Source organism: Prinia subflava, chromosome 6 (genome assembly GCF_021018805.1).
Source record: "Prinia subflava isolate CZ2003 ecotype Zambia chromosome 6, Cam_Psub_1.2, whole genome shotgun sequence".
Classification (NCBI taxonomy): domain Eukaryota; kingdom Metazoa; phylum Chordata; class Aves; order Passeriformes; family Cisticolidae; genus Prinia; species Prinia subflava.
This window is the reverse complement of record NC_086252.1, coordinates 24,271,465-24,285,018: the sequence shown is the minus strand read 5'-3', so window position 1 is coordinate 24,285,018 and position 13,554 is coordinate 24,271,465. Positions and strand designations below refer to the sequence as shown.

Sequence of the window (13,554 nt, the reverse complement as noted above, 5' to 3'; positions counted from 1 at the left end):
GCTTCCTGGCAATATACCCCACAGAGCACCTCAGCAGGGAGAAAAGGAGACAGGACTGCATTTCATTCCACAGACGTGCAATAGGGGACAGAGTGTTCTGTTTGTGACAGAACAGCTTTAAAATGCACGGTAGAAACATGTTTCAGAGCAAGAAAGTGAAAAAAATTGTCGTCCAATCAAAAAACAAAATCCAGTCAGATTAAGCCAAAGGAATCTGTCCCACAAAGTGCTTTCCTTGGGCTGCTCAGGGCTCTCTCTGTAGTAACAGAACACCATTGGCAGGGATCTCCTCACAGTCTCTCTCTTCCTCTTCCAGGAACTATTACCCCCTTCCTGATTTCATTAGAAATTATAGTCTGCCTTTTGTCCTGACTGAGGAGAAGCGAGAAGAGGAAGAAAAAAATTACCCAGTAAGCAAAAGAATTTTTTTCTTTTTTTTTTCCCTTCACTTTCATAAATGTTAACCCTCAAAGTTTTTCCTCCCATGAGCAATGGTTACAAACTGGCCTAGGAACTCCAAGCATGCACAGAAATTCACTCACTCAAAATCTCAGAGTCTGCCCTTTTTTACTGCTCCTTTTCCTGTAAGACTTTTGAGACTGATTTTAACAGCATATGAGGGTCACCAAGACTCAACCAAAACAAGGAGGAAAAGCTTTACCCAAGTTCTGTCCCTTGGCTTTAGTGGATGACCAATTTCTAACATTCCCAGTCTGCCCAGAGACCAAATACTGTGCAAAGCAGCAATCAGTGTTATGCTCAGTATTTTGAATGTTGCCATATTGCACAAAGGAATATAGAGCAGAAAAGAAGGCAAGGGAAAAAAAAAAAAGACTGAAATAGATCCTCAGAATCAACTTTAAGAAAAGGGGCATTTTTTCTTTTCCTCCATAAAATCCATGTAAACAGCAGTGCTAATTTTAATACCATTTTCACATTTGTTAGGTTGAGAGCCCACAAAGGCCAGACTAAGTCTAGATGCTCACATCTGGTTTTAAAGGGAATTAATACTTTCAGACAAGTAATTAATGCTGCAATTACTATAGTATTTTGCGTATGTACTGTTTAGCAGAGGTAGAGTATGTTCAATTAAATTTTTTCTTTTACTATTCATGGAAAAATGTAGCTTGTGAAATTCAAATGTATTATTTTTGAACATATATAAATATTTGAGTTGAATATATCACTTGGGAGCAAAAATATTGCTGGTACTAACTTGAGCTATAGTACTTGCCATGGGTAGATCTCAGAGTGCTTTACAAGGAGGTACAGGGTTCTGATGTCCTAGATGGGGAAACTGAGGCCAGAAGAAGTACATGCAGGCATTAGTAGAGTTAGGAGTAGAATAATTATTTTTGAGGGCCAGATCTCTGTTTTGCTCATGATCTTGATACACTGTGCCTATCCCCAGCAACTTCACAATGAAAAACGATTTCTCACCTGCAAGTCCCATTAACATTTCAAGCGTTTCCTCATTCTCTAGTGAGTGAAGCTCTGAAATCTCAGCTACACGTCTTGACCCATAAAGCCTCTTGTAGCAGCCTCCACTGCTTATCTGCCTGAAAGCAAATTGCATCATCAATGGCTTAATACAATTACTAGTTTCTCTGTTGAATATTTATATGCATTAATCATAGTTTCATTCAAAACGTGAGCATTGGGAAGGATTGGAGCTGCATGACAGCAAAGCTAGCCCAGTGGCTGGGCACAAAAGGGGACACTGGGGCCTGTGTCTTTACCTTACAGGTCTAAATATTTGTCCAGACACTGTGTACTGTGTCTAAGCTGAAGGCAGGTGACTCAGACCTAGAAACAGTTTGTTTGCAGAAAGAAACATAGCCACACAAAAGTATGATGCAAACATGGGCTGATAACATCATCTTTTTTTGTTTGCCCAAGGTAAAAAGTCCTTGAACTTTTTCATAGGAGCAAAGAAACAAACACATAAATTAGTATCTCAGAAAACACCACAGAAGTCCACTGGGCACAAAGCTTTTGCACCAAGCATTCAAACCTGTCATCAACACCAGTCCTCCCGAAGACCGTGTGTGTGTGTGTGTGTGTGTGTGTGTGTGTGTGTGTGTGTGTGTGTGTGTTTGGTTGCTCAGACAATGAAGGACAGATTTCCTGGCACTTACAAAGAGGGGCAATGCTGAGCTATGCTAATCGGCATCATCTGGCGAGCCTACCCTGCCCAGCCATTTGAATGCAATCCCAGCAGATCGAGTGCTGTCCTCTGTGTGGGACAGTCTGGTTTCAAACTGGTCGCCTTGCTGCAGCCCAGATTCTGGTTGGCAGCCAGTTGCAGATCTTGCCAAGAATTCTCTCTTCCTTCAGTGCATTTTTCCCTAGCTCTAAAATGAAAATCTCAGAAGGGGAGGGAGGGGGTTTATTTGCAGCAAGGCTGAACAAAAATGTTTCAGGTCCTTTGCTAACTGCACTTCAGCTGCAGGTGTAGGGCTGCAGCTTGCAATTTGCAGTGTTTGAAGCATCCCAAACTGTTCCCTAGCCTCTGACACAGGTGTAGAAGGTGGTTCTTGTGTGTTTCACAGGCAACAGGGGAAGCCACAACCTCTTGCTAGCTGTAAAACACATCTTTCCTGCTGGATGTGTTAAAGATTGTCCCTGCTTCTCAATGCACAAATGGCACTTACTCAGCTGCATAACACCCTTATGCTCACCAGAGACCAGCAATGAGGCACAAGGCCTTAATTAACCACTTGTCAGATGTTAGAGTTACTTCCCTTGCAAGGCAGTTATGGGAAACCCAGAACTTCTGGGATCAGAAAGAAAAAATTAGTCCTTCTTCACCAGAGGGAAGGCCTTGTTTTGCCAGCCTGGCCTGTTGACATATGTTTGAGACCAACCTCCAGCTTCTGAGAAGGCCAGAATGGAGGGTATTTGTAGGAGTTTGGCTTCCCTCTCAAGCTCCCTTGAGAACAGGAGTGAGCATGTGCCGTGAGGGCTCATCACAGCACGTTGGAGAGGAGCCGTGGGGGCTCATGGATGACATCTGTTCCCTCCCTTTTCCTCCTTTGTGCTTCTTCCTCCTTGCCCTAGGCAGATTTTGTATCTCCATTCCCTCCCATTTTCCTGCTGGAAGCTGTTGGCTTATGCACAGGGAGAAGCTCTCTGTGGGGAGGATAGCTGCCCAGCTCCACAAGAGAGACTGCTGAGCTCCATGCTGATCTAAATCTAAATGCTCTCATGCATCCAGGAGACAAAGGAAGCAGCAATACAAGGCTGCACTAATACCACACCTAGAAGTTGTCCTTAAAAGTTTCTGCCTTGTAAGCAGTAGACTGCAGACATGCATTCACATCCCCCTTCCTTGCTGTGCTCCTGCAGATGCTTGGAGAAACTGCAGGAGGCACAGCAAGGCTGATGATATTTGACAGTACTGTGAGCATGACTAGGTCATTTCTCTAATCACAAAGGTTATATGGGCAGCAACACAGGAAGACCTTGTGTAACTACAGACAGTGCTGGGATTTATCAGTCCTCATAACCCCCGTCCCCCCCACACACACACACACTCTCTGCCTTGCCTCCTGAATGTGATGGTAAATTGCAAAGGCAGAATCCAGCTGGAAGATAATGCCCATTTGATCTGGGGCCAGAGAAGTGACAGGATGGGGTGGTGAAAAGGTAGAATTTCTTGGACTGACCTCTTCTGGAGGAAATCCCCTCTTCTGCTCAGCTGAAGGGCTAGGAGGGGCTGCATCTAGGGCAATAGGCCAACAGTATTGTCAGTGATGAGAGGGAGAAAATCTCCCAGACTAGTCTGGGACAAAGGCAGGTTGGAACACACCAGCATTAAAAGCCATCTTTACCTCCCCAGAGTGTGGGGCTCAGATTTGCCAAAGCTACATCACCTCATTCTTTCCCACCCCAGAGATTTTGCAGGTACCATTCTGTTGTGGCACCTGGTGGAACAATTTGGCATGAGGTAGTGAGGGAGCCACTGCACCACCAATGAGGAAGAGTAAGGATTTTGCAGTGTTGTAATCTGCAGTCCTGGGCTAACCTAAAAGTCTGGAAAAAGCCTTCACACTCCCATAGCTGCCTTGAAGAACCAGGTCAAATTCATAAGGGCTAGAACCTTTCCCAGCTCCAGCACAGAGCCAGGCCAGGCCAGGCCAGCTTTGAAACCAATGAGCCACTGAGACAGCAGTTTCCCACTTGACCCTGGAAAGAAACTCTTCTTAGCCATCAAGTGGAAAACCCCTGGCTTGTCTTTCTCCTGAATCTCAGAAATCAATGAGAATTGCAGCAGAACTGGGTTATCCTTTTGTTTTCCTTTTTTAACTTGTGTCACCGGATAATGCCAACTTTTCTCTCAGAGAAGGGAACCCTTCAAATTAAAATGAAAGATGCAAATCTCCTGGCAATGGGTGCCAAGACCTCTTTTCCAGAATCCTTCCAAGGGGTGACACGAGGAGGAAAGTGAATGAGAAGCAGATGGCAGAAGATACACCCCAGAGGAACGATGGATATTTCTGCTGTGACCCACCAGGGAAAGGTTTGGAAGCGCTGACACTTTTATGGCATTCTGTTTTATTGAGCAGAGCATTTTTTTCTTGTTAGTTATATTTTGGCTTCTCTGGGCAACATATTTCTAAAGGGCAAGAGACATGTACCCTACGTGCCCATCTGCAGCAGCAGAGGCACAGAGAGCTGGCAAGAACTAAGCTGGACATTACCTGGCCTAAATCTCTCTCAACAGGGAAAATATCAGTCTTATGCTAGAAGGATCCCCAAAATGAAGGCCCAAGGCTATCCATTTTCCCAGCACAGGCATGTGTATGATAAAAGACTGTCATGCCCACCTGCTGTCTGCTGTCCTGCTCTTCCAATAAATAATAAGTTCTTTTTGAACACTGGCAGATCATCCTTTCTTCATCTGGTTTGGAATTTGCCTCAGTTTCTTCAGTGAGGAATTATGTGACCCTTCATGAACCACAAGTCACTTCCTACACTTCTGCAAAAGACTCCCAAGACTTCAACTTCTTCCTTTTCCCTTTTCTAAGCCCACTCCAAGAACATCCTAAGACACTTATCTGAAGACACCAACAAGCGGCTGTCCTCTTCTTCAAATTGTCACGAGGGAAAAAAACCCTACAACCCAAACCCACATGTATCTTTGGCTTCTCTTGCTTTAGTCTCTTCCAGAAGCCCCTGGATTGTTTGGGTCTGGGGTGACTGTAAAGCAGGGTGAGGATACTCTCTACCTAAAGCCACAACTTTTATTAAAACCTGACATAATATTCAGATATTATGGTGCAGAGGTGCAAACCTGAGAAGAGAGACGTGCACAAAAAGCTCTGCAGCTTAGAGTGCAGAGCACCTGGGGAGCACAGCACAGCAGTGGAGAAGTCAGGACAGAGAAAGAGTTTTGGCATTTACCTCACAGCCAGCATCTGCCAGTGACTTTGCTAATTCATCAAAATAGCCAGATGAAAGCCTAAGAGGCTAACCTCACTGTGCATGGAGATTTAACAGCTCTCTGAAGAGAATGAAATAAACAACTGCTGCCCTTCAAAGCTGTTCTGGTTTTTCTCCTTACAGAGATGATAAGGCTACCAGGATACCAAAAGAGATACTCACCTCCCTGTTTCTTTTAAATACAAAGAGTTTCCCATAATACAGACAGCTGGATAAAGGATTTAAGGACAGTCTGACTTTCTAGCCATCCTTTTTGCCCACAGGATATTTTGGCTTTGCTGCATACTCATATAGGATCCTGCATGTTACCCATTAGGTGAAAGTGGAGATGCTAGAAAAAGACTCAGTCCAGTTCTCATCAGTAGCCAGTATACTCTAGCAAAGTGGACATGCCACCAATCTCCTCTGGTGCTGCGAAGGAGTCAAAATCTCTGGGAAAGACCCTTCAGGGTGCCTGTTGTTGCAGGCAACACCACATTGAGAAAATGTGGATCTGGTTGAGCATCACATGCTCAGGAGACAAACTCACAAAGGGCCAGTCAAAGCGAGCGTGTCAGGAATGTGTGTCTACCAAGAGCATGGAACCATCTGCTTTTCTCAGTACTCAAGTGATGAGCTGTCACCAGTGGTTTAGAGCAGTATTTTAACCAAGTTGTGCAAAAGAGAAGAAGAAGAAGAAAAAGCCAACAAAGTTTTCCCCACTGCCCAATTGCAAAACATTTCCACTCTTGAGTTCCAACTGCTGAATACAGACATCAGGTTTCTATGGTTTTAAAACTAAAGTGACTCTGGAATAAAGCAGAGCCAGTTGCAGAGGCTTCATTCACACGGGTAGATGATGACACCTGACAGACATACTGAGATCTTCTCCAAGATGCAGTTCAAGCACCTTTTCTCTGATGCTATTGAAGGCACCTTCAAGTCTGGGGCTTGTCCTCTCCTACCCTGGTGACCCAGAGGTTTTCAGTCTTGCCACCAGTGATAGGCACCTTGATAGTTCTCTTCACTGCTGGGGGATCCTTGTCTTGTTCAAAGCCTTCTCAAGATCTGTAGAAAAACACCCTGGTATCTTTTGAACCCAACCATAATAATAAAAGCTGTAAATAATCTTGAGGGCAGAAGTCAGTTACTGTGGGTCAACCAGTTATATTTTCTATTATTATCTTTGACAAAGAACATAACCATGAACACGTCGCTTTTGTGTTGGCATCCAGTGTATGGGGTTTAGTGCTTTCTGATGAAGAACAATGTGAACTTTGAAAAAAGATACAGCTACAGCAAAACAAGCCTGTGGGATACAGATTTGACCTTTTCAATCTCACCAGTATTCCTTTCCAGAGGAGCAAAGTTACTGCCCTATTTGAACATGAAATCCAGCCCCCAAGAGCAAAGTAAGATAGAACAAACACTGAAATTGCACAACATAAAAAGTATGGAATTATACAGCAACTACGATGAGGACATGGAGAAAAAGGTACCAGAGGATATGTATCTCTACTCCACTAAATATAGTTTATTTGAAAGTATTTTAAATTTAATTAAAGTAAAGCAGACAGGATATAAGCATTATAAACTTTCCCCTAAAAGTAAGCATTGCTGGCATTCCACTTGCTTAAATTATTACTTTTTCAAGTGCTGATTAATCCTTGCCCCCTAAGTTAAGAGAAGGGGTTTTACTTCCCAGGCCAAAGCTGCTTCTGCCGGACTAGTTCAGTCTTTCACTGCCTGTTTTTTTTTTTTTTTTTTTATCTTTTTTAACCTTCTATCTCTGTATTCCTGGCACATGACTACATTTTTTTAATGGGCAATATCTCTTGCTTGAGATTTCTTCTGACAAGTCGCATTTTGCATGAGATACATGATTAAAGAGACTTTATGCGAGATTTTACATTTTACTACAGAAAGTTAATTGCCACTTACTTGTCTTCAATGGACTGTAGGGAAGAAAAATTCCCTTAAAGAGGAATTTGTGATTTGAGATTAAAAATGAACAGGTCAACAAGCAGAGAAGATAAAATAATGAGAATTATGAGTATTTTTTTTTCCTTAGGAAATGCCATTTTATCAAAAGAGACATACTTTGCTATGCTTTCAGAGAAAGTAATTCTGAAATCAGACTTTCATTTGGACTTCATTGGAGCACTTCATGAAGCTACTTATATATATGAATTACTCTTTTTTTTTTACAAGCTAAAGCATTTAAATAGTACTAATATGAATTTTTGAACCTTTTTTATGTCTTTATATAGAATGTGTGGTATTATGTTTGAATTATACCAAAACAGAAGATTCCCACATAGTTACTTTGATATTTCAGAAGTCCAAAAATTCAGAAGTTGCGTTCTACAAATCATCTGAGTTTTAAATCATTTGCATCAATCTAAGATACTTGACTTAAATCCTCTCTCAAAATCTGATAGGATGAGAATTGCATTCTTGACAACTTTACCTGCAAAGTTCAATATTGATTCTGAACCTGGACTCAGCTAAAACTTCACTCCTGCTCCAGACCGCAGTTTGCTCCTTTCGTTCCATCATTCCATTGTGGAAAGCTCTTCAGCTGTATTCCTCACAGAAAGAAAAACCTGCTCCCCTGATAAGGTTTTTCTCCTATAGGTTGACATTTTGGGCTCCTTTTTCTCTCTAGCAGGAAATCTATCCAAGTGAAAGGTAATGGCGGGTGAAGTCTCCTGCTGGCACAGACACTGAGGTCTGAGTTCAGACATGAGGTGTAGGGTGCAGGCATGGGCACAGGCAGAGGAAGAGAGGCGCAGGAGTTCTGGCAGGGAAAAGGGAGAGGTAGGATCCTCTCTCCTGCAGAACTGAGACAGGTTTTGTGAGGCTAAAGGGACTGGGGCACCACAGTCAAATTCCTTTTTCTCATTCCTTGTAAGTCACATTCCTGGCCTACAAGCCAGCCATTATCAAGAATAGTCAAAGGCAACAGCAGAAAAATACACATTAGCTGCTGTACCTCAGTGTAGTCATGACAGGTTTTAATTTAGCCATTTGAAGAATCTTTGGGCCACCAGAATGAGTAGTTGCTACCTTAGATTGGTTTGTTCTGAGTGAAAAAAAATTTTAAAACCCCACCCTCCTTTTCCCTGTCTCCTTTACTGCCTGTAGGGCAGGTGCAAGCTGACAGCTCCATGACTATAAATTGCTGCTGGAGCCATTGAAGCCTTCTCTTCAAACCAGATGCTCCTCTTTTCTGCATGAGTAGCAGAACACATGCCCTGACCGTCTCCATCTATTTTTAAAATATGGATTTCTTCATCGCTTGTTTATAGCTTTATGTGCTGGGGAAAAAAAAAGCAGAATTAACTTAAAAGAGGAAAAAAATGTGTGTGAGTCAACATGCATCCTCTGGAGGCATTGGAGAGGTCTGGAGAGTTAAAAAATATATCTGGTTTGTTGCATGAAACCACAAAGCCAAACTAAAGAGTTAAAATTGAAAAAAAAAAAACAAAACCAAAAAAAAAACCCAAGAAGGTTTTTTGAGTTAAAAGTAAAGAAGAATGTTAACAGAAAGAAATCTACCCCAGTAAAATGTTTCAGGCCATTATCCTGCAGCTGCAGTTTTCCCAACAACAATCATATCACGTGTTCATCAGCTATGAGGGAGCTTGGTCCTTGCCAGGTCACCCAAGGATAACAGCCTGAGTCTTTGGGCTCCATTTTAAGAAACCATTTCGCAGGCACCATCCTTCCCACCGCAGACTCATTCCTCCGGCTTGCCTGTGAAGGCGCCCCAAGTTCTGCATCTGTGAGGAAGCAAATGAGAACCAGAGGAAGCCCCCACTGATGGCATGTCACGAATCTGGGAGCTCTGATACAAACAGCTCCCCAAAGAAAGAATGACAAAAATATGGTTCTCAGAGCTGGAGAACTTCCTGTTGCTTTTTAGCTCTACCCGCTGAAGAGGGAGGAAATATGTGACACTGCAATATAATTATACTTTTTCCACTGTCAGGGACCCAGGACAACCACATTACTCATGTGGAGCCATGAACAATCTGCACAGGTCCTCCCAAACATGTGGTAATAAAACTTCGCTCCTGACGGTGCCATCTCCAGAGCTGATGACACATCTTTGTTTGCTTTCATTCAGATTTATGTGGGTTTCCTAGGCCTCCCTTCCCTTTCTTTGATGTTGATCACAGACAAAATGATGTCACTCTTGGCCAGAAGCTGGCACCAGGCACAAGTGCAGCAGCAAATGACCTTTATCAGTAATTCATGACATGCTGGCAGTGGATGGTTGGGCCTGGGAACCTCTTTGCCCAGGCCTGTGTCCAGGCTGGAGAGAGCAAGAACTTTTACTTTGCCTGGTGCAAATGTGCTTCATTCACATGTCTCTTTCCTGTTCAGTCCCATGTTGCCACCTGTCCTCCAGGTCAATCCTGTATAGCCCTGAAACCCTTATGTACGAGCACAGAAGCCCTCTACATAACCACTGCTCCACAACACCAGGTATCTGAACCACTACTGGTCTATAGCCTCTAACCTACCTGCCCTGATAGGATAGACAAAATAGATTGTTTTAGAATTTGCCAAAATGTGGATATATTTTGAATTTTCAGATCAATCAAATGCAACTCTCAGTATGCAATTGCTCACCCCATCAGATTCTGTATTAATACTCATTGTTTCAATATTTATTAAGACAGCTATTATAGTATCTAATATAACCCTTTTGAAAAACTCTGAGCTTCATTCAACTGTTGGTGTAGAAAAGATCTCAGCATTACTTTATCACAAAGGAACTTTAATTTTTTATTACTTCTGCACCCAGCTCTGAATGCCTGGGCCTTTGCCCAGAAGTTTGCACTTTAAAAATAAAAAGAACAGTACTGGGTGCTTCCCTATCCCCAGTGGGGTGGCCCCAAGGCTGTGTGTGTGCAGAAATGCATATGTTCTGCAGGCAGAGGGTCCCCCCACCTCCTGCAGTCCCTGCAGCAGGTCTTGGTCGGGACCAAACAGCTCGGTTCAGCTTCAGGCCTGAGTCGTGTTTGCTTCAGCTCACTGGATGGGATCCAAGTGCTTGTCACACTGCCACAGCTCTGCTGGGGAAGTTGCATGTCTTTCCCTGTGCCAGCTTTATCTCAAAGCTTTTTTTCTGTATATAGTTCAGTGATTTAGCAGATGACGTGGAGGCACAGGAGCTGGAGTCCTCGCATGCTGTGTGCAGCACCAGTGGATAAGGAGAGTGTGAAGGAAGTGAGTTATCCACCCACACACAATCAACACAAGGATTTGATTTCACTGGAGATTTTTTCTTTTATTTGCCATCATAATTGAACACTTTTGCACTACCTTGATCTCCAAGCCCTTCTTGATCTCAAAGACCCTCTACCTCCCTCGGTGTGTGTGTCCCTGTGGCTGGGTCCCTTGAATGTTTATTCTGCTGCAAAGTGCAGTGATTTCTGGGCAGGATGTCCAAAGATAAATCTGGCTTGTGGCAAGAGTTAAAAAGATTACAGTAAGGCCTTGTTTACAAAAGAGAAGGATCAGCTGCTGTTCTTGGAGTTTGTTTAAAAATTCTTTTTTTAACCATCCCTCTTTGTGTTTAGGTTTGTTTCCCTTGTTAAATAAATAACTGGTAAGGTCTCCATTGATCACCTCCTGTGCGTGTGCCTGAGGAGAGAGGAAAGCGAGAGGATTTCATGCCTTTCTGGAGAGGGCAGAAAATTTCTAGGAAAACTTTGTTAAACGTCAGGGAGTGGCAGAGTTAAATGCAGCCCAAAGCCAACCAGCAATCTGGAACAGGTGAGGGGGGGTCACTTATGATAAGCCATATACTCATGAGCACATTCACACACAAATCTTTCATCTTTCTGCCTTGCCTTCTTCCACAGGGTGGCCTGACAGTGACAGCTACTGACCTGACTTGCCTGTGGAGCCATCTTCCTCCTTCCCTCAGCAGGAACCCCAGCACCAAACAACCAGAACATCAGCAAGGTTTCTGGTAGATAGAACAGCCTGGCCAAACTCGAGGGTTTTCCCAGGCTTCTCAGCCCTTTTACTGTAAAGGGCTCATGAAGAGAAAGCTGGGATGAAGAAGAAGCTAATGCTGACCTCTGTTGACAAATCAATGGAAGAAAAATTCAAAGACAACTTCTGGCTCAATCAGTCCTTAGATCAGTTCCCACTGAGACTTTCCATCCTCCTACATGTTTGTCCTTCCCTAGGTTCACACTTGGCAGGGGCCAACAGCAATGCCTGGTGTTTCTTCAGCTCACAAGGTGCTCAGCAGTGTTGCCTCCACAGGCACGAGCACAGCTCTCCCCTTGTTGCCCTGGCTCTATGATGAAGACAAATGTTCTGGGGTTCAGTACAGTTCTTTGGGAGCACTTTGAAATACAGCACATAGGACCATATGTCCCTTCCCAATGGTGGAAACCATTTTCTTATACAAAGAAACTGTTCAGGAAGATAGACCTGTGATTTTACATAGATGAGAGCAAACTTAATCTCAGTGCAACCCTGTTTAGGGGATAAAAGCAGTACTTTGCTTAGTTTGGATTTCCTAAATATAAATATTATTTTTCCTTAAATAAATAAAACCAAGGTATGAGGGAGTATGTGAATAGGATTCATTTTAGGGGCCCAGCATGAATGTGTTTGAAGGTGAAGTAGGTGTTGTCTTTCAAGAAGGCAATGATGCGTTTCAGGACCTCGAAGGCTGGTTCGTTGTTAGAGCCATAATTAACTGCAGAGAGCTGAATGCATTCATCAGGGTAGATGACCTCTTTACCAATGCTTACCAGGAAATAATAAGCAATAGGGCGTAGGTCCTAAATGAAACAGAAGCTCCCAGGATTGAAATTCCTCTATGGAATGAGAGCTCCAGCTTCAAAGCAGGACTTCATTCTGCAGTGCCTCTTTCCTAAAAAAAGAACATTGCAAATTACAGACCAACCCACCTGGTCCAGACTTGCACTGCATTTTTTTTAAGCTAAGAAAAGCATCTGACAAGACTGGGAAGTCTTCTGTAAAATCATCTGGTCACATAACAAGACAAGATCTTTAAGGCTAACAGTTTAAACCATGAGAGTTAATGTGCTTTGGTCAAGACCTTCTTGAATTGTGCTAATAATTTGTTTGATCAATTATTCAATCATTCAGGGTCTGCAGTAGTTACACACATTTTAAATTTATACAGATAATTGTAACAGCTTCGAGTTGAGGAACAGAGGAATGTCCATATATGTTGTTATCCTTTCTTCATGTAACCTATAGACAATTTTTTTATCATGTTCTATATTGTCCTTGTAGTGGTAAAGTGGTCAAAGCAAGACATACCTAAAGTGCTGCTTTAAAGTCATGGCACTTCAGACCAAATTTTGCAACAATAGAAAAGAAATTCTCCCAAAAAGTTTGTTCCCATTTTCCATGCTGCCAGACCTGAATCTTTGCAAAGACCTTAAAAGGACAGAAGCAATGTTTGTCTCATGCCAGGCCTTCACCTGGGGTTGACATCAATGCCTAGATTTCCTCACTCAGTGCCAGAATGAACCACTAACCCCCTATTTGTGATCTCCTTTCAAAATATTGACAACAATTTTTTGTGCAACTATTCATGATGTCCATTAGAAATATGGCAGCCCAAGTTTTCCAGCTCCTGTCACCCTTTTTCCCATGGTTTAGGACAAGAGTGGCAGGGAGGCAGATGCTCAGAGCACTTTCTAGTTTCTATCTCTAATGGCACCATAATGAAGCTGACAGAACCGTTAGGATTAGTTTAGCAGAGGAATTAAGCATCTGGACAAAAATTGGATATGATGGATTTTCCCCATTAGGGTTTTTGGTCTGAGCCCAAGATAAATGATTATTGGTGTAATTACAGGGTGATTATGCTAAGTTAATTAATGGCATGTAGCTTTATTTACAACATATTCTCTTTCCCCAAAGATTCAGAGACTGCCTTCCCCTCCCATCCCTCCCCGCCTTTAGCAGAACAGTTCTGCACAGACATTGGCATGCTCCAGAGGATTTAATCAGTTGCTTACTTACAGAAGCTATGAGCAAATGCATGGGCTTGAGGACTCCCTTATTAGGCCTCTGATCTGGAAACCACTGGGGCTGTATCTGCTCACAGGACCCGAG

At 43.0% G+C, this 13,554-nt stretch overlaps 1 long non-coding RNA gene across 1 annotated transcript; it reads left to right on the top strand.

Annotated features, from left to right (window-relative positions):
• The first annotated feature begins 249 nt into the window (after window positions 1-249).
• LOC134551847 (uncharacterized) lies at window positions 250-12,515 on the top strand. The gene is made up of 3 exons (XR_010080706.1): window positions 250-410; window positions 11,019-11,214; window positions 11,304-12,515. It is a non-coding gene; the product is annotated as an uncharacterized LOC134551847 (long non-coding RNA).
• Window positions 12,516-13,554: the final 1,039 nt, after the last annotated feature.